The sequence below is a fragment of the Castor canadensis genome, chromosome 9 (assembly GCF_047511655.1).
Source record: "Castor canadensis chromosome 9, mCasCan1.hap1v2, whole genome shotgun sequence".
NCBI lineage: Eukaryota > Metazoa > Chordata > Mammalia > Rodentia > Castoridae > Castor > Castor canadensis.
This window is the reverse complement of record NC_133394.1, coordinates 35,537,647-35,557,905: the sequence shown is the minus strand read 5'-3', so window position 1 is coordinate 35,557,905 and position 20,259 is coordinate 35,537,647.

The following is a 20,259-nucleotide window of genomic DNA, read 5'->3' as shown; positions in this document are numbered from 1 at the left end:
AAATTCTTAACTTTTTGCTTAGTTTATTCATCTGTACAATGGGCTACTAATGATTCATAGGTTTAGAGACAATTAATAGAATTGATTTTGAATAGAATTAAACTTATTGCACCCACGCACATGAAAAGTACTTAAAGTCTGGCGCTTGAAATGTTAACCATTGTCATTAGCTGTCATAAATGCTCAGGGTGGCATGAACTGCGTTCTCTTTGTCCATGTGAGGAGTTCTCTGGTTTAGAAAGAGCATGCAGAGGTGTTTGAGTGAAAAAAACAGGGATCTATTTTTCTCTTATACCTCAGGAACTTCACCGTGGAAGATATGCTCGGATTTGCCTGTGTAGTATAAACTCCATTGGCATAACTATTCCCAACTGTTGGCATATTTTCTAAGAGAAAGATTTGAAAACATTGCACCTGACAAACATAGTAATAGCTCTTTTATTAAACCTTCATCCTCTGTGCTGCTTTAATTTGATTGTATCTAAGGCAAAGGGAAGGAAGCTGAATGAAGAAAACGGCTGGGTAAATACCTACTAATGGTTCAATGGCTGAGCAGAAAACTCCCATGAACAATGGACTATGGCTGAGAAGCTACCATACTCCTAATTGAGTCAGTTAGAAAGAAAAGTCATGCAGAATATCAATACCAGGAAGCACAGTCTTGTTGCATGTATCAGTGGTCTAGATTTTAGTGGAACAAGTGGTTAGAAATTAGAAACCAATTCACAGGAAATAAATTCCAGTGTGTACTTCAGATACAAGAGTACATAACCTCTGCTATAGAGATGCTGGTCCACACTCCAAAACCTGCTCACAACTCCAAAATCACTCAAAAGCTCTAAGATGAATGAGGAAAGCATTCAAAATTTTGTTAATAAAACAAAAAATTAGATGATTATGCTTAGATTTTACTTTTTTCGGGAATTTTAGGCATTCACATATATTAAGAATTGGTCAAAAGAAAACCCTTAAAAACTGGAGAAACATGTATGGTTGTGTATTTGTATAATAAGTCCACTCCTTTCAAAGAAGCAGTGATACTGCCTAAGAACAGTAAGCAAAATGAAAAAAAAGTCACCCATTTTGACTGAATTTCATTACTGGGAATTGGTTTCAGTGAAATAAATCTCTCCCTTTCTCTTCTCTCCTTGATGAACTATACATGTTCTGAACCCTCACAACTATGGCCTTCTGTGTCTGTCCGGTCCTTGCATAACCAATTTAGCAAGAAATTCATCACCCATCCTCCATTGCAAGTGGATCACCCACCCTTAATGGTTCCTTATCTCCTTACACTTTGATGTATGAATCCTTGGTTCACTTTTAGCAAGCATTCTTCTATGTTTAATATCTCCTCTTAGTAACTGCCTATCCACTGATCCCTGTACCCTATTCCTTGCAATGCTTACATCTCCTTGGTGTATGTAGAATTGAACCTAATCTTGCTCCTCTATTGCAATATCTCTTTGCAATAATCTTGAATAATGTCTTCTTTGCTGTTTTAAACAAGTGTCAGAATAATTTTTAATCTCCCGGAAAAACAGAAACAGAGAGAGAGAGAAAAGAGAAAAGAAGTAGAAGCAATCTAAATGTTTATTAGTGAATGGTTTGACTAAATGAATGAAAAAGCATAAACTTTGAAACAGCGTGCTTGGATTAATAGATAAACGGTGGTCAATAGTTGTTGAATACCATAGTAGTACTGTTCTAAATGCCTTAGGTGCTGGGTCTCATATGGGAGCTGACAGTAAACAGAGCTCAGAGCAGCAGCATTCTCTATCACACATGACTTCCTGCGTTCCTCTCCATATACAGTGACTTCCTCTGCTCATCATGGCAGATAATATAGCTGGTACACAGCTGCTCACATTCTTATTCTTTTTTCTCTCCACGGGGGAGCAGTGTTGGAGGACATAGTTCCAGCCTTCTTTCTATCCTTACAGCATCTTCCTCTTCAAAGGAAGAAGACTAATTTATCTTGCTGGCAACACTGAGCAATACTTACACACATTAAACTTTGTTAGCAGTGGTGAGGTCACAGCTTCAGAGTCCCTTGTCATCTTGTCTCCCTGCTGACTTTATGGACCTGTGCTATCACTTATCCTTTGTCTCCCAGTACTGACTAAACCAGACACCAAAGATTGTCTGGCAGGCCCAATTTAGTTTCTGAGCCTGATCATGGGCCAGTAAATCAAATGGGCCTGCTCTGTGACCCAGGGGTCTCCATTTCAGGGAACGTTTTCATTGTAGGAAGGCCTCAGCTGAAAGTTGTATTGCCCAACACAAGTTACCTAGGCCCTTTGTTTTGGGATTTGTTTGGGATTTTGTCTGACCTACAAATAAGGCTTAGTTCATACTTTGTTTTATAAGTTTATCTTTATAAGTATTTCTCAGATTTTGTAATACAAAGGAAAAGAGACAGTGGCATGCTAGTAGATGGTTTCTTTGGAAAGAAAAAGGCCTGATTTGTAAGAGTTGTTGGTTTTTATAACATAAATACTCTGGTGGTTTATTTCTAGCTCCCAGAGGTTTAACAACAGCTCGTTGACAAAAATCAAAATTCTTGAGGGCTTAACTATGTGTTCCCTTCCAACACATCATAGAAAGGAGGGAAACCATTAAGCTTTACCAGATAAGATCCACCCCAGTAGGGGAAAAACTGTCAATCTATTTTCAAACTCCTGGGGAAAAATTCAGAGTAGCTCAGCTTGTTTGTCAGGCTTCTGTCCTTGTGACCAGAGAACCATGACTGTGTGGTAGAAGTTGTTAGGAGTCTGTTGTAATAGTTTTGGGGGATCAATGTGTGCTGGAATAGCATCCAAGTCTTAGCTTGGGTTCTCCCAAAGCAGAGCTTGGGCCAAAGACAGAAAGTCTCTTAGAAATATGACCTGAAAGCAGTACAGAACCAATGTGAAAAGAGAGAAAAACAAAATAAAAGATGACTCATAAATTCTACAAATTCGTTACTCTTCTATCAATATTGGGTCATAAGGAGGTAATCTCAGCTAGCATATAGTAAGAAATAGGTGGCCTTCAGTGGACCCTGAGAACAAATCCAATCCAGACAAAGGTGGGGCAAAGAGAGGAGGACACACCAATCCTGGTGATGGCTCCTGAATCAAGTTCCTCTCTGAGTTTGGTTGTGTGAGCCAGTACATTTTTTTTTTTATTGTTTAAGCTTTACTGCTTGAATCAAGTTTTGTCATTTGCAACCAAAAAGTTCCAGCACTAATACAATCACTATCACAAAAGTCACCTTTATTCTGGTTGTTAGAGTTCTCTCTAGTAAGGTGGTGGTGACCTCCTTGAAATAAGGGCCCATGCATTTTATTCAACTTGTGTCCTTAACACCTAACAGAGCACATGTCATAATAGGAGCTCAGTAATGTTGTATTGAAAGACTAAATCTGCAATATTTAGTTGGCATCTTAATATTGATCTTTTCTAGTCTGATGAATGCTTTCTTAAAGAATGTAAGTTGGGAGCTAGGGATGTAGCTTAGAGGTAAAGCACTAACCTAGCATACTTAAGGCCCTGGGTTTAAACCCCAGCATCACAATAAGAAAGAAAAAAAATATATATAAGTGGGTTAAACTTTTTTCTTTCTGAGAAGAAAAGCAGACAAATTTGCAAAAAATTGACAAAATACATTTATTTAGGACAAAAAGAAAATGGTTACATGAAAGTTAACATTATTTAAAGGTGTACTATCAAAAGTAGAGGACTACTTTTTTCTCTTTTTGACTATATTAAAGCTATAAGGTTAATATAGGTATAGTTATAATTTGCTGCTTTAAACTATACTTAATATAGTGGAAAGATTTTTTTCCTGATTTTTATTTCTAAGAGCAGAATCTCTATGCAAAATAAAAATATAGCAGAGAAATTGCCATCCTGTTGATAATATTTTATCTTTTTTAGTCCTGAAAGTGTTACCCTGAATAATTTTGATCCTATTAATTAGAAACTAACAAAATAAATGTGTACTCCATAACCTGTTTCAGCCACTTATATCAAGACTTTACCACCTCTTCCCTATTAACTGAAAAGCTTTCTGAAAGAAAAGTTATAAAGTGATAATATCAGGAAGTCCACATAGTATTGTGTTTACACCATGTATTATTTGAGATTACCCTCTGTATTTGTTGCACATGGCTCCTTGAATGAGCACTTAAACTTTGTGTGAACTCTTGACACTATATATGATCTTCCAAATTATCTGGGATAGCTTTACTATTGGCAAGGAACTCATAAAAGCTTCAAATGCTATTCGAATTTATTTATCTAGAACCCAACATTTAGAAAAACAGAAGGCAGATGAACAAAAAGGAGATTAATAATATTATTAACAACACATTTTAAAATCAACAATATTTTGGAGACCACAATGTTTGTACAAAACCAACAAGTTCTATTTCTCTTCAGAACTCAAAATCTTTATATTTTCCCTAAGCCCAAACAATCGCTGCTAATAAGTGTCAATCCCTAAATATATCTCCCCCTTAGACTATAGCAAGAATAAAGTTTTTTCCCCCTTTGTTGTGAAAATTCCACACTCAGAATCAAAAGAAAATGAATAGTTTCATCCTCCTTGCCTTTGAGTAGGATTCAGAAATTAAAAGCAAATAAAGTGTGGTAGGAAAAACACTTTATAGTTTTCTTACCAGATAAGGGGCCAACGTGTCAGCATTGGCTAGACAATGCCCAGTTTCCTCTGGGCTCCTGAGCAGCTGTGTTTGTGTGTGAACAATCTATTCCCAAAGCAGAGCAAATGGTTCCCAGATGTAACCCAGACACCCACAAAAGTGGAAAGTGCAAATCATGACTCTGCATTTATGTTTGTTTTTATTTGTAAATGTTCACTGTATATTTTCCCTTCCACAAACTTTCCTGAATATAAAGTTTCATTTTGATTAATTCTCTTTGCAATCATTTATGTTAATTAGGAAAATTATTAAAATGTTAAAAAAAAAACCCCCACAAAACCCAATGCTTTGATTATTTAGTGTGGATTTGGTGCTAGAACATTTTAAATTAATGAAAGTTGGGTAAAAAATAATTCAGCTCTGTAACTGACAAAATTTTATTACAGGATTAGGTGAGTGTCTGATCAAAATGAGATAATATGACTTTAAAATTTTCTTTTGATTTATTGAGAATCTTTCTTCCTTTTCTTCCTCTCTCCTCTTTTCTTCCCACCCTTCTTCCTCTATCCCCATATCCTCTGTTTCTTGGCATTGTTTTTTCTTTTTCTTTCTCTCTTCTTCTTTTTTTTTTTAAAGATGATCTCAGCCTGGAATAAACATTCTTTCGAAATTGACTGGGAATTTTGCCAAGTATAGTGTGTACACGTCAGCTGTTTTCTGGAAAATAATTGCACCATGTGACAATGTCTATTTTTTTAATTATTACTGAGGAGTGCCTTCAAGATATTTCATCAGTTCAGGATTTCTTACACCGGCAGTGGCTTTTATTTCCTGATGTGCTGATTAAGCAGATAGATGACATTTGACATTTTGTATAGGTGAGCAAAAATAATTTTTATAATTACTAAGACAGAGCTCACAGAAGTTATGAACATTCCTATTATACCAAAGGTTTTAGGACCTGCAGCCTGGGGAGCCTGAAGTGTTCAAATTACCCAAAGGAAATATTCACCAAACTCTATGAGTATGTAAAGGTTGCTGCCTGGGAAGGCCCCAGCATGTCTGAGGAGCTCAAAATGCTTTGCAATAAATCTTCCAAGGCTTAATCTGTCATGCAGGCAGGGCCTCCTGTATTTCTAAGACATGTATATGTTTGTGTGCTAAATTCAAGAAGTATTAATCCAAGATCTGAGAAAAAAAGAGTCACTTTGTGAAACTGTATTGAGAACACACATTTGGAAATTCACAAATGTGAAAACAAAGTTTTTAATCATGGTAGAGGGGAACGGAAGCCTTATTTCCTCTTTCCACAGCTGCTCCCCATCATCACTGTAGGGTGAACTAAAGATTAGAACTAGAGTGTTCATGTGAAAAGAAAACTATTTTAGGATCATCATGCTGTGTCGCTCAGTAACAATGAGATTTTCGAATATAACAAAACAGGCTTTTGAATTGTGTTTTTATATGTCTTCTGTGCGAATGAAGGTGGCTGGTGACTTTTTTTGTGAAGCTTTGTGGAGGCCAGAAGGCCTTACCCAGGTGTGTGGACACGATCTTCTGTCAAAGGACTTGAGTCTCTGAGGGTCTTGAGATTCTCAGCTGGGAACTGAAATGACCTTGGTAGAGGAAGGGAATTCTTTACTCTTTGAGTCTTAATTTCTCAGTCTAAATAAGTTGGGAGACTCTGGCCTGTGCTGGTTGAAGTGGGTTCTAAAACAGTACCTGTGACTTGCATGCTGTACCTCATTCCAGCCAGACTTGAGGAGTGTACACTATTTGTAAACTATGTTATCTCTGTAAAGAATAACATCACTTTGTTTATCTTTAGTATTTAAAAAATTCCATTGTTTCCTGACTTCTTCTGGCTTACTCTTCCATTCCTTAGTGTGGACAAAATGTTCAGTATTAATAAACTCTCTCCCCTTTGCATTGCATGAGAAACCCAAGCCTTACTCATCTAGGAGGATGGGAGAAGCTCCTGGTTTTCAGTCTGTGTGGTTACTGCCACCACTTTTTGTTGCCTAGGACGATCCTGTAGTTCACTCAAAATTTAGACTTTGTGATTTCTTCTCTTGTGCTAAACTCACTGATAGAGCTGTCTGCTGAGTCTCCCAGAGCCAACACCAGGGTCCAGCTTCCCATGTGTGTTATTACTTTTTTTTTAAATTGTCTTTGAATCTTTATTTCAAGTAATAGGAGGAAACAACAGAGAGTGCATACTTGGGTATGCCAGAACTCGTTATTTTTTTTATAAAGAAAACATGAATAAACACCAGATACAAAAGCTTTGCAATAGAGAATAAACAGGAAAAAAAACCAAAAAAAAAAAAAAAAAACCCCAAAACAAAACAAAAAAACCAACCCAAAGAAACTTGGGAAGGAAGAGTTGGAAGGGTCTTATGAATAGAATGTGAAAAATGGATTTAATCATATTTAAACTTTATTTGAACAGGTTTGTCCAAATAGCTAATCAGATAAAGTGAAAAAATAATTTAAGTCTTTCACAGTTCTGATGTCAAGAAAAGATCCACCTTTATAATTTCAACAATTGCTCTTAAGATGCAAGAAAGGACTGATGAAGTAGCCCAAGTAGTAGAGCACCTGCCAAAGAGGTATGAAGTCGTGAGTTCAAGCCCATTACCTCCAAAAACAAACAAACAAACAAACAACAAAAACAGATGCACAAGAAAAAAAAGTGAACCAAAAATAAAGTCCCACTTTGCAAACTTGATGGCAAACCTATCTTAAGGTTTCTCAGGCCCATTTAGATTCCTTTCTACGTCGTAGAAAACATTTTAGTTACTTTGTTCTTTAGAAATAGAAAAACATTTATAGATTTAAAACAATTGTTCCTTCAATTCCCATATGTGTTCTGTATATGATACTCTATCACATCTGGGGGGATTGCATCTGAGTGGGTCTTTTTTTTCCCTAGCTTTATTGAGTTATAAATAAAAATTGACAATACTTAAATTATTTCTACATCTTGGCTATTGTGAATAGTGCTGTAATTAATATGAGGTGCTGATTTCATTTTGGATATATATCTAGATGTGGGATTGCTGTATCATATCGTAGTTCTACTTTTTATTTTATTGTTTTATTTTATTTTTGCAGTGTTAGGGTTTGAACTTAGCACCTTGCACTTGCTAGGCAGGTGCTTTACCACTTGCACTACACCTCTAGTCCTTTTTTGTATTAGTTATTTTTCAGATAACTAATCTTTCACATTTTTTCCAGGACTTTCCTTGGAGTGTGAGCCTCCTACCCATGCCTCCTCCATAGCTGGAATTGTGGGTATGTACCACCATGCCTGATGTGGTGGTTCTATTTTTGTTGGAGGAATCACCATGCTGTTTCCATATTGGCTATATAAATTTACATTCCTACCACCAGTATGCAAAGTTTCACTGCTCTCTAGATCCTTGCCTAGATTTATAAATTTTTGATGTTTTGATACTAGCAATTCTGAGTGTGAGGCATTATGGCATGAATTTGGTTTGTATTTCCTGATGATGAGTGATGCTAAGAATTTTTTCATATACCTGTTGACCCTTTGTGAGTCTTCTTTTAGAAAATGTCTATTCAGTTCATTTGAGCATTTTTAAATCAGAGCTTTACTTGTTTTTGCTATTAAGTTGTTTGGGCTCCTCATGTGTTTTAGATATTGACCTCTTATCAGATGTATGATTTGGAGATAGTTTTTTCTGTTCCCTGGGCAGCTTCTTCACGCTGATATTTTCCTCTGCTGGGCACAAGTTTCATAGTTTGATAAAGTCCCATTTGTCTCTTTTTTTTCTTTTGTTTCCATACTTTGGTGGTCTTATAAAAAATAGCACCTAGTGGCATTGTTAGGGTTTGAATTCAGGGTCTAGTACTTGGTAGGCACATACTCTACTACTTGAACCACTCTCCCAGCCACTTTTGCTTCAGTTTGTTTTTTAGATAGGGTCTCAAACTTTTGCTTAGGCCAGCCTAGGACCAAGAACTTCCTACTTCTGCCTCCTGAGTAACTGGGATTACAGGTGTGTGCCATTATGCTTACCCCTTGATTTTTTTTTAATATACTGACAGAATAGAGGTCAAGTTTCATTCTTCTGGAGAATTCCAAGATGGCGGCTAGAGGTAGGAAGCAGAAAGCGACCCTCCTATAGTGAAATCTTGGAGAGACGCTGGAGACACACTTTGCAGGCATAATCACTGAGAAAAGGCATAACTTTGACCCCTCCACAACTCCAGCCGGCGCAGAGAATCTCCACTTCACGTTAAACGGAGAACCGAGGAGGCCCCCGGGGCCGCCAGTGGCCGGCGCCCATACGGCTTGGGAAGACGTGGACCAGGTGAGCTTCGCGGTACCGCGGTTCCCCCACAGACAAGCCTGGGCCAGAGCAGCATAGCCCCCTGGACAGACTGACCTCCACCCGGAAAAAAAAAGAGAAACTGAGTACTAAGCAGTAAGAACAGTTAAGACACGCTGGAAAGAGGGTGGGGCGCCCTGAGCGCTGAAGATTGGGGGAAGGGAATCCTTCCCGGGACTGTAAATAAACGAGCCTGGTGGGCCGGAGAGGCTCTGGCAGGAGCGGGCCGCGCCCAGCAACCAGGAGCGGGGACGCTTGTGAGAGGAGGGAAGACCCACTTCCCACGTGAACTGTAAACAAACACACAGGCCTGACAACGCGGGGCAGTGTCACCTTTCCCAGTGCTTGGAAAGGGGAAAGCCTGTAGCAGAGGCCCCCCGCACAGGAGAACTCTGAGCAAACAAAGCCTGTGGGACCAGGTGAGCGCTAGCTCACCCCAGAGATCTGCATAAATAACACTGCCAGCTACAGGCTGAGAGCAGCAGGCAGGCAAGCCACAGTTGCAGATACCACTCTCAGAACTGCCTCCAGACGCTTTTTTTTCTTTTTCTCCCTACCTTTGGTGAGAGAACAACTGAATTACACCTGCAAGCCGAAAAACTTACTGAAACTGTATTGCATTTGAACTGGGGACACTTGGTGGGGCTTTTTTTTTTTTATCTTCTGTGTGTGTATGAGTGTAGTTTTGTTCTACTTTATGCATCCCCTTCGATGAGACAACTACAGAACAACCTCTGAGGCACCAACTCCAGGACTGGAGATTGAGACGGACATCCAAATTATTAAGACTGAAATTGCATTGCTTATAAACTTGGAAGTTTTTTTTTTTTTTTAATTTTCTATTTTCCATTTTATTTTAATTCATTTTTGTATATAGATATTACTTTCATATACTTATTTTTTATTTTTTTATCTTTGATTTTCAATCCTCTCTCTGTCTCTCTATTGTCTGTTCAGCTTACTGTTGATTAGCACACTAACACTCCCTGTTTATACCTTTGAAACTCTCTTGTCTGATACCTTGTTCTGCTTTCTCCCTCTTGTCTGTATATTTGTTTTCCCCTTTTCTTTAACTTCTTGCTTTCCATCTCAGCTCACTCTTCCATTCTCAATATTACCATTGTTATTATTACAAGCTAGAAAACACTTAATTACACACAGTACAGGGACAGTAACAACACCAAGGACAATGACAGGAAGACAGAAAAAACAGGGAAACCAGTTTCCCCACAGCAAAAAATTAGTACAGGAACCAGAGGGGAATGAAGAGAACAGAAACTCAGATCCAGACTCCAACAAAATGAAAATAAACTATGCCAAAGGACCCAATGAAGCCCACAAGAATAATTTAAAAGAAGACATACTACAAGTACTCAATGAGAATTTTATAGAGATGATACTGGATAGGGTCAACCAAAATGTACAGGAGACACTCAAGAAATTCCAAGACAATAAAAACAGAGAATTTGAAAAAGCAAAAGAAGAAATAAAGGAAACCATAGAAGCACTGTATAAACACCAAAGTGAAAGAGAGAACACAATGAATAAATGGATAAATGAACTCAGGACAAAAATAGACAACAATAAAGAAGAAAACAGCCAGGATATAGAAAACCTCAGAAAAAAGAACGAAACAGAACTGCAAAACAAAACGGAAGGCCAATCCAGCAGAATAGAACAAACAGAAGACAGAATCTCAGAACTTGAAGATGAAATGGTAATTAAAGGAAAAACCGAAGAACTATTAATTAAACAACTCAAGACCTGTGAAAAGAAAATGCAAGAACTCACCGACTCCATCAAAAGACCAAACTTGAGAATCATGGGCATCGAAGAAGGAGAAGAGGTGCAAGCGAAGGGAATGCGCAATATATTCAACAAAATAATAACGGAAAATTTCCCAAATCTAGAGAAAGATATTCCCATACAAATGCAAGAGGCCTCCAGGACATCAAACAGACCAGATCAAAATAGAACTACTCCACGACATATCATCATTAAAACAACAAGTTCAGAAACTAAGGAAAGAATATTGAAGGCTGCAAGAGAGAAAAAACAAGTAACATACAAAGGTAAACCCATCAAAATCACAGCAGACTTCTCAACAGAAACATTAAAAGCAAGAAGAGCGTGGGGTGAGATCTTCCGGGCACTGAATGAAAATAACTTCAACCCCAGGATACTCTACCCAGCAAAGCTATCATTCAAAATAGATGGAGCAATAAAAGTCTTCCATGATAAGCAGAAACTAAAACAATATGTGACCACAAAGCCACCATTACAAAAGATTCTGCAAGGGATCCTGCACACAGAAAGTGACACCCAACTTAACCATGAAAAGGGAGGCAGCACCAAACCACAGGATAAGAAAAAGCAAGACAGTAGAGAGTAACATCAAGTTAGGTACACACAATCAAACCTTCAAACAACTAAGATAACTAAATGGCAGGAATCACCACATACCTATCAGTACTAACACTTAATGTTAATGGACTTAATTCACCCATCAAAAGACACCGTTTGACAAATGGATTAAAAAAGAAGATCCAACAATTTGTTGCTTACAGGAGACTCATCTCACCGACAGAAATAAGCATATGCTTAGGATGAAAGGCTGGAAGAAGATTTACCAAGCCAATGGCCCCCGAAAACAAGCAGGAGTAGCAATACTTATCTCTGACAAAGTAGACTTCAAACCTACATTGATCAAACGAGATAAAGAAGGACATTCCATACTAATAAAAGGGGAAATAGACCAAAAGGAAATAATAATCATCAATCTGTACGCACCCAATGTCAACGCACCCAATTTCATCAAACATACCCTGAAAGACCTAAAAGCATATATAAACGCCAACACAGTGGTTGTGGGAGACTTTAACACTCCATTATCATCAATAGATAGGTCATCCAAACAAAAACTCAATAAAGAAATCCAAGATCTAAAATATGCAATAGATCAAGTGGACCTAGTAGATGTCTACAGAACATTTCATCCAACCTCTACACAATATACATTCTTCTCAGCAGCCCATGGAACCTTCTCCAAAATAGATCATATCCTAGGGCACAAAGCAAGCCTCAGCAAATATAAGAAAATAGAAATAATACCGTGCATACTATCTGACCACAATGCAGTAAAAGTAGAACTCAACAACAAAAGTAAAGAACAAAAAACATGCAAACAGCTGGAAACTAAATAACTCATTACTTAATGAAGAATGGATCATCGATGCAATAAAAGAGGAAATTAAAATGTTCCTGGAAGTCAATGAAAATGAAAACACAACTTACCGGAACCTATGGGACACAGCTAAGGCAGTCTTGAGAGGAAAGTTTATAGCCATGAGTGAATATATTAAAAAGATTGAAAGATCCCAAATCAATGACCTAATGATACATCTCAAACTCCTAGAAAAACAAGAACAAGCAAATCCCAAAACAAATAGAAGGAGAGAAATAATAAAAATAAGAGCTGAAATCAACGAAATAGAAACCAAAAAAACCATACAAAGAATTAATGAAACAAAAAGTTGGTTCTTTGAAAAAATAAACAAGATCGATAGACCCCTGGCAAACCTGACTAAAATGAGGAGAGAAAAAACCCAAATTAGTAGAATTAGTAGAATTAGTAATTAGTAGAATTAGGAATTACCAGGTTCTATGTAGTGAAGCTCTGACAGCCTCAGAAGTCAAAGCAAGGACATTCTTATTAAAGCAGGAGCACAGCTGGTTGTGAGTACAGCTCATCAGACCCAATGTTAGAAGCTGCAGTGGAAGGAGAATAATTTTAGTGAAGACCTTACATGGACATATGCAAAATCTAAGTCACTTTAAAAAAAAAAAAACCAAGAGGTTTTTTGATGGCAATTTTTGCCATCAATCATAATTGAATTCCTCTGGCAATGTCCCCCATAATAATAATCGCTAACATTTTAAGCATGTGTGGCCATTGCTGGGCTAATAGACTCACGTACCAAGTCCTCCATCTTCACCATAGCCCTAAGGTAGTTGCTATGTTATCTTCATTTTACAGATAGAAAACTGAGAGGTTTATGGATTTAAGTGACTTTCTCACTTGCACTAGTCTTTCTGATTCCATTTTTTTATTCTTTTTTTCTTTTTCTGTCTTTTTTGGTGGCATTACTGGGGTTTGAACTTAGGGCCTCACACTTGCTAGGCAGGCACTCTACCACTTGAGCCACCCTACCAGTCCTGTTTTGTGCTGGGTATTTTCAAGATAGGGTTTCACGCCCAAATTAGTAGAATTAGGAATGCAAAAGGGGAGATAACAACAAACACCATGGAAGTCCAGGAAATCATCAGAGACTACTTTGAGAACCCATATTCAAATAAATTTGAAAATCTAAAAGAAATGGACAGATTTCTAGATACATATGATCATCCAAAACTGAACCAAGAGGAAATTAATCACCTGAATAGACCTATAACACAACATGAAATTGAAGCAGCAATCAAGAGTCTCCCCAAAAAGAAAAGTCCAGGACCTGATGGATTCTCTGCTGAATTCTATCAAAACGTTAAAGAAGAACTGATACCAACCCTCCTTAAACTGTTCCATGAAATAGAAAGGGAAGGAAAACTGCCAAACACATTTTATGAAGCCAGTATTACACTTATCCCAAAACCAGGCAAAGACACCTCCAAAAAGGAGAACTATAGGCCAATCTCCTTAATGAACATTGATGCAAAAATCCTCAACAAAATAATGGCAAACCGAATTCAGCAACACATCAAAAAGATTATTCACCACGACCAGGTAGGCTTCATCCCAGGGATGCAGGGGTGGTTCAACATACGAAAATCAATAAACGTAATAAACCACATTAACAGAAGCAAAGACAAAAACCACTTGATCATCTCAATAGATGCAGAAAAAGCCTTTGATAAGATCCAACATCATTTCATGATAAAAGCTCTAAGAAAACTAGGAATAGAAGGAAAGTTCCTCAACATTATAAAAGCTATATATGACAAACCTACAGCCAGCATTATACTTAACGGAGAAAAATTAAAACCATTCCCTCTAAAATCAGGAACCAGACAAGGATGCCCACTATCTCCACTCCTATTCAACATAGTACTGGAATTCCTAGCCAGAGCAATTAGGCAAGAAGAATGAATAAAAGGAATACAAATAGGTAAAGAAACTGTCAAAATATCCCTATTTGCAGACGACATGATCCTATATCTTAAAGACCCAAAAAGCTCTACTCAGAAGCTTGTAGACATCATCAATAGCTATAGCAAGGTAGCAGGATATAAAATCAACATAGAAAAATCATTAGCATTTCTATACACTAACAATGAGCAAACGGAAAAAGAATGTATGAAAACAATTCCATTTACAATAGCCTCAAACAAAATCAAATACCTAGGTGTAAACCTAACAAAAGATGTGAAAGACCTCTACAAGGAAAACTATACACTTCTGAAGAAAGAGATTGAGGAAGACTATAGAAAGTGGAGAGATCTCCCATGCTCATGGATTGGTAGAATCAACATAGTAAAAATGTCGATACTCCCCAAAGTAATCTACATGTTTAATGCAATTCCCATCAAAATTCCAATGACATTCATTAAAGAGATTGAAAAATCTACTGTTAAATTTATATGGAAACACAAGAGGCCACGAATAGCCAAGGCAATACTCAGTCAAAAGAACAATGCAGGAGGTATCATGATACCTGACTTCAAACTATATTACAAAGCAATAACAATAAAAACAGCATGGTACTGGCACAAAAACAGACATGAAGACCAGTGGAACAGAATAGAGGATCCAGATATGAAGCCACACAACTATGAGCAACTTATCTTTGACAAAGGAGCTAAAAATATACGATGGAGAAATAGCAGCCTCTTCAACAAAAACTGCTGGGAAAACTGGTTAGCAGTCTGCAAAAAACTGAAACTAGATCCATGTATATCACCCTATACCAAGATTAACTCAAAATGGATCAAGGATCTTAATATCAGACCCCAAACTCTTAAGTTGATACAAGAAAGAGTAGGAAATACTCTGGAGTTAGTAGGTATAGGTAAGAACTTTCTCAATGAAACCCCAGCAGCACAGCAACTAAGAGATAGCATAGATAAATGGGACCTCATAAAACTAAAAAGCTTCTGTTCATCAAAAGAAATGGTCTCTAAACTGAAGAGAACACCCACAGAGTGGGAGAAAATATTTGCCAATTATACATCAGACAAAGGACTGATAACCAGAATATACAGGGAACTTAAAAAACTAAATTCTCCCAAAACTAATGAACCAATAAAGAAATGGGCAGGTGAACTAAACAGAACTTTCTCAAAAGAAGAAATTCAAATGGCCAGAAAACACATGAAAAAATGCTCACCATCTCTAGCAATAAAGGAAATGCAAATTAAAACCACGCTAAGATTCCACCTCACCCCTGTTAGAATAGCCATCATCAGAAACACCACCAACAACAGGTGTTGGCGAGGTGTGGGGAAAAAGGAACCCTCTTACACTGTTGGTGGGAATGTAGACTAGTACAACCACTCTGGAAAAAAATTTGGAGGCTACTTAAAAAGCTGGACATCGATCTACCATTTGATCCAGCAATACCACTCTTGGGGATATACCCAAAAGACTGTTACTCCAGAGGCACCTGCACATCCATGTTTATTGCGGCACTATTCACAATAGCCAAGTTATGGAAACAGCCAAGATGCCCCAGCACTGACGAATGGATTAAGAAAATGTGGTATCTATACACAATGGAATTCTATGCAGCCATGAAGAAGAACCAAATGTTATCATTCGCTAGTAAATGGATGGAACTGGAGAACATCATTCTGAGTGAGGTTAGCCTGGCCCAAAAGACCAAAAATCGTATGTTCTCCCTCATATGTGGACATTAGATCAAGGGCAAACACAACAAGGGGATTGGACTATGAGCACATGATAAAAGCGAGAGCACACAAGGGAGGGGTGAGGATAGGTAAGACACCTAAAAAACTAGCTAGCATTTGTTGCCCTTAATGCAGAGAAACTAAAGCAGATACCTTAAAAGCAACTGAGGCCAATAGGAAAAGGGGAACAGGTACTAGAGAAAAGGTTAGATCAAAAAGAATTAACCTAGAAGGTAACACCCATGCACAGGAAATCAATGTGAGTCAATGCCCTGTATAGCTATCCTTATCTCAACCAGCAAAACCCCTTTTTCCTTCCTATTATTGCTTATACTCTCTCTACAACAAAATTAGAGATAAGGGCAAAATAGTTTCTGCTGGGTATTGGGGGGGGAGCGGGAGGGGGTGGAATGGGTGGTAAGGGAGGGGGTGGGGGCAGGGGGGAGAAATGAACCAAGCCTTGTATGCACATATGAATAATAAAAGAAAAATGAAAAAAAAAAAGTTTCATTCTTCTGCACATGGATAGCCTTTTTTCCCAGCACCGCTGATTCAGTTTTAACTCTAGGAAATAGTTAAATATTATTACATATTTACCCTGATGGTGCTGGTACAACTGTTTCCATCCAACTCTCTACAGTTATTCCTTTTTTTTTTTTTGGCCAGGTCTTATTTATACATGCTAGCCTTGTTGTAGCTTTGCTTGTTGATTTTAAAGGAAGGGTTATTGTGTAAAAATAGAATGTTAAAGGTGAGCAGTCATTACCTTACTTCTTGTCTCAAACCACTCTGGTAATGGCTATTGACAGAAGTGAGATCCCTAAGGAGAATTTAACCAGTCAACTATAGACAGGTCTTCATGTCCTGGAAAACTGTTTTTTATCACATCCCTTTGGCAATTGTGGAAAATCCGGATTTGATTTATATTAAGGAGGAAACAAATTTCTATTTTTAAAAATCCATGACTGTTGGATTCCCATGCATTATGTGTCACTAGCTATTTAGAACTAGAAAAACCTAAACAATACACCTTGGATTTGTCTTTCAAGGTAGAATATAGAGTGTTTCTTTCTGATCAACAGGACAGAAGAATCTTTAGCCTCAGAAATACTGTAGAAAAGAGATGGAATGATAATCATAGCCACCTCCCATATTTCTATTTTTAGTAATTGAAGATAGAGTACATATGAATCTAATATGACTAGTTGCATATATTTCTTATTGTTTTTCTGCCTCTAAGTCTTAGTAAAATTTTGTTGATTAGTAACTATATGCAGTCAATACAACTGGATTTTCTTGTACTAACCAGAGGACTTTCACAGACACAAGGAAAATTGGTGAGCACTCTTGCCTATGCTGGCAAGAAATAACACATATCTATTTTGACATTTTGCTTCTCTTTGAAGATAAAATGATGATTAAAAGTATGAGAAATGGACCTTTTTTTGTTTGTTTGCAAAGCATGCTGTAAAAATGGTAGTGAATTTTTTCTACTTTAGGACAAGGCTATAGCTCTTCCAACTTTTTTATCCCTTCTCCCTTTTTAAAATGTATAAATGACAGTTCTTGAATGTGAGTGTACAGTTGATAGAGTTGATAGCTTTCAACTTTATTAAGGTTCTCAAAAACCCTTTAAAAGGAAATCTGTTGCCACCTAGTGTCTAGTTCCTAGAATAACTGAATTACTGTATTTAGAAATATTTATAAGTTTCCTAAGACCACTTGGTGGCACTATGGACATGTTCATTAAAGCACAACTTAGAATTTGTGGACTAGCTGTTTTACCTTGATTCATAGGAATTTGCAAATTCATTGCTTTTTTTTCAAGTTAACACATTTTTCTATGAAACGTGATAATTTCTAAGAAATCTGGTATTTTTTTAGAACTGTTGCTTAAACCCTCTAAGTCATGAAAAACTTAAATACTTTCAGATATAATTCCTGATTATTGAAATTTTAAGGCTTTAAAAAGTTCAGACCATATTGTCCTTTCACCTCTTTCTCTCACTTATTCATATAACTGTAATTTCAGACCAACATCAATACAGAGAAAAAGGTTCAAAACATGTCCACAAATACTAAGCGCAAATGTACCACACATAATCCAAAAGAAGAAAGAAAAATAACTCAGATGGAACTAGTTTATCACAGGCCTCATTGTATTTAGAAAGTGTGGTGGTGGTGGTGGGGTAGTAACTTCTGTTTCATGCACCAAATCTAGTGGGGGAAGGTTATCTTCTCACAAGAATATTTGCCTGAGGGGATGATTCATTACAAAGGGACACAAAAAACAAGAAATGAATCCAAAACACAAGAAATGCTTATGGAAATTTTTGTAATTTACTGTATGAGTATGCTTCAGGTTTCATTTTGGTTTTGCTACAATTAAATCTGGTAGTAGCAACACTAGGAAGTAAAATTTATTCCATTTTCTATAGTAAGCAAATTCTTGAAGAAATTGCTCTGATTAACTGATTTTCTTTATGATTCAGCAAGGAAGAGAAGGATAAAACAAATCAGGGTTTTACAACATAACAGCTGGTTAAAAAAATTGGACACTAAGAACATCAAAGCATCAAATGAAGTTTTGGTGGTTAATAGCACATATCATACATTATCTATGATCTCTATCCATCCTGTGACCTAACATATCCATCCACAATGTCTACTGTAGTTTCTCAAGTATGTATGTCTAACATATTTTTGGTGAAGATGTAATTATAGGTATTCCATCTAAATACTGTTGATAGTGACATGGGAAGACTAATGCCAAGGTACTTCTCTGGTGTGTTCTGGCATTGGTGGTTTTGATTGTATTTCTTCATTGTCCTCTTTGGATCCTATTCCAAATCTTCATCGTTCTTCTCATTAACTCTTAATGTTTTTAGTAGGGCACCCAATTTCTTACTTAATTGGGAAATTTGTGTTATCTGACAATTGCCAGGATTCCCCCACACTTACTGATATAGAGGCACTTCTCTACCTCCACTCCCCATACTCAGAGGATATGTTCTTCATGCTCAAAGCCAAGCCCTTTCCTGGAGTCCTTGACTTCATTCCTTCCCTCCCCATCTCCAATGCCAGAATGTTGCTTCATCAGTCAACTCACTCTGTTCTGTATCTTCCACCATAATCTTTCTATTGACTCCAATACTGAGTCCATGAACCCAAAGTCTAAAAAGCCCAGATAGCAAAATAACAAAAAGGTAACTTCTTATGACAAAAAAAAAAAAAAAAAAAGACACAGCAAACAACAAATCAGTCCTTTTTTGACTCAAAACTTCTCCTTTGTCTTTCACCTCATCTTTTTTTTCTTGTTTCCTTTCAGGACTAGGGATTGAATCCAGGTCCCTGCACATGGGAGGCAAGTGCTATTCCACTTGAACTACAGCCCTGGCTATCCTTCCTTTTTTTGTTGATGAGTTATTGCTCCTTTTTCATCCCCTTTTCATTCCTCAACTTACTAAATTTTCCATTTGACCCACAGACTTTTCCCTTTTCTGACTGTACATTATGAATTTTAAAACTTGATTTCTTCCCCTTTTCTTGTCGCTTTTCTTTTAGTGTATCCTATTTGGCCAGACTGACATCTAACTCAAGATTCTTCTGTCTAAGCCTCCCAAATGCTGGGATTACAGACATGTACCACCATGCTTGTCTTAAAATCAGTTCGTTTAGCAATCCGCAGTAATCATGTGAAAAATTTTGGTTGTTTGGTTATATGCAATTTTCAAATGAGAAAGTCCATTGCTTACCACTATTCTCAAAGTCACTTCTCTTTAAAAAGCTAATGACCATTGTTCTAAGTGACCTTCCAAGGTGACTTTAGTGATAATTTAGTTATTTAAACAAGTGCTTACTAAGCAAAAGTATAATTATTTCTCAACTAATGCTCAAGTAGAGATGACAATCTTCTTTACACAATAGGAAAATGAGGCATAGAGAGGTTAGGTGACTTGGCTAAGGAATCATAGTTGGGTGGGTGTTACAGTTTTAGTTCCCATTTATTTGATGATTTTTCTCAAGCCTGTCTCTCTAGCCCCTAACTTCCAAGCTTCAGATTCGTGGATAATTCAATAAGTCATATCCATAGATGACCCATGGGCTATCAAACTCAACGTTTGCAACATCAGTTTATTAACTTCTTTCTCCAACCTGTTTTACCCTTATTCTCCATTCAGAGCCTTGGAAATCATCTTGATGGTTTCGTTTCCTCTTTTAGGTTTAGTCAATTTTCAATCTTATTGAATTAAATCCAAATAATTATTATTTCACATCATGCACATAACAGTGTCACACCTATCTAAACTCCTTTGATGACAGAGCATTTTATGGTGATAAACAGGACAAGAAAG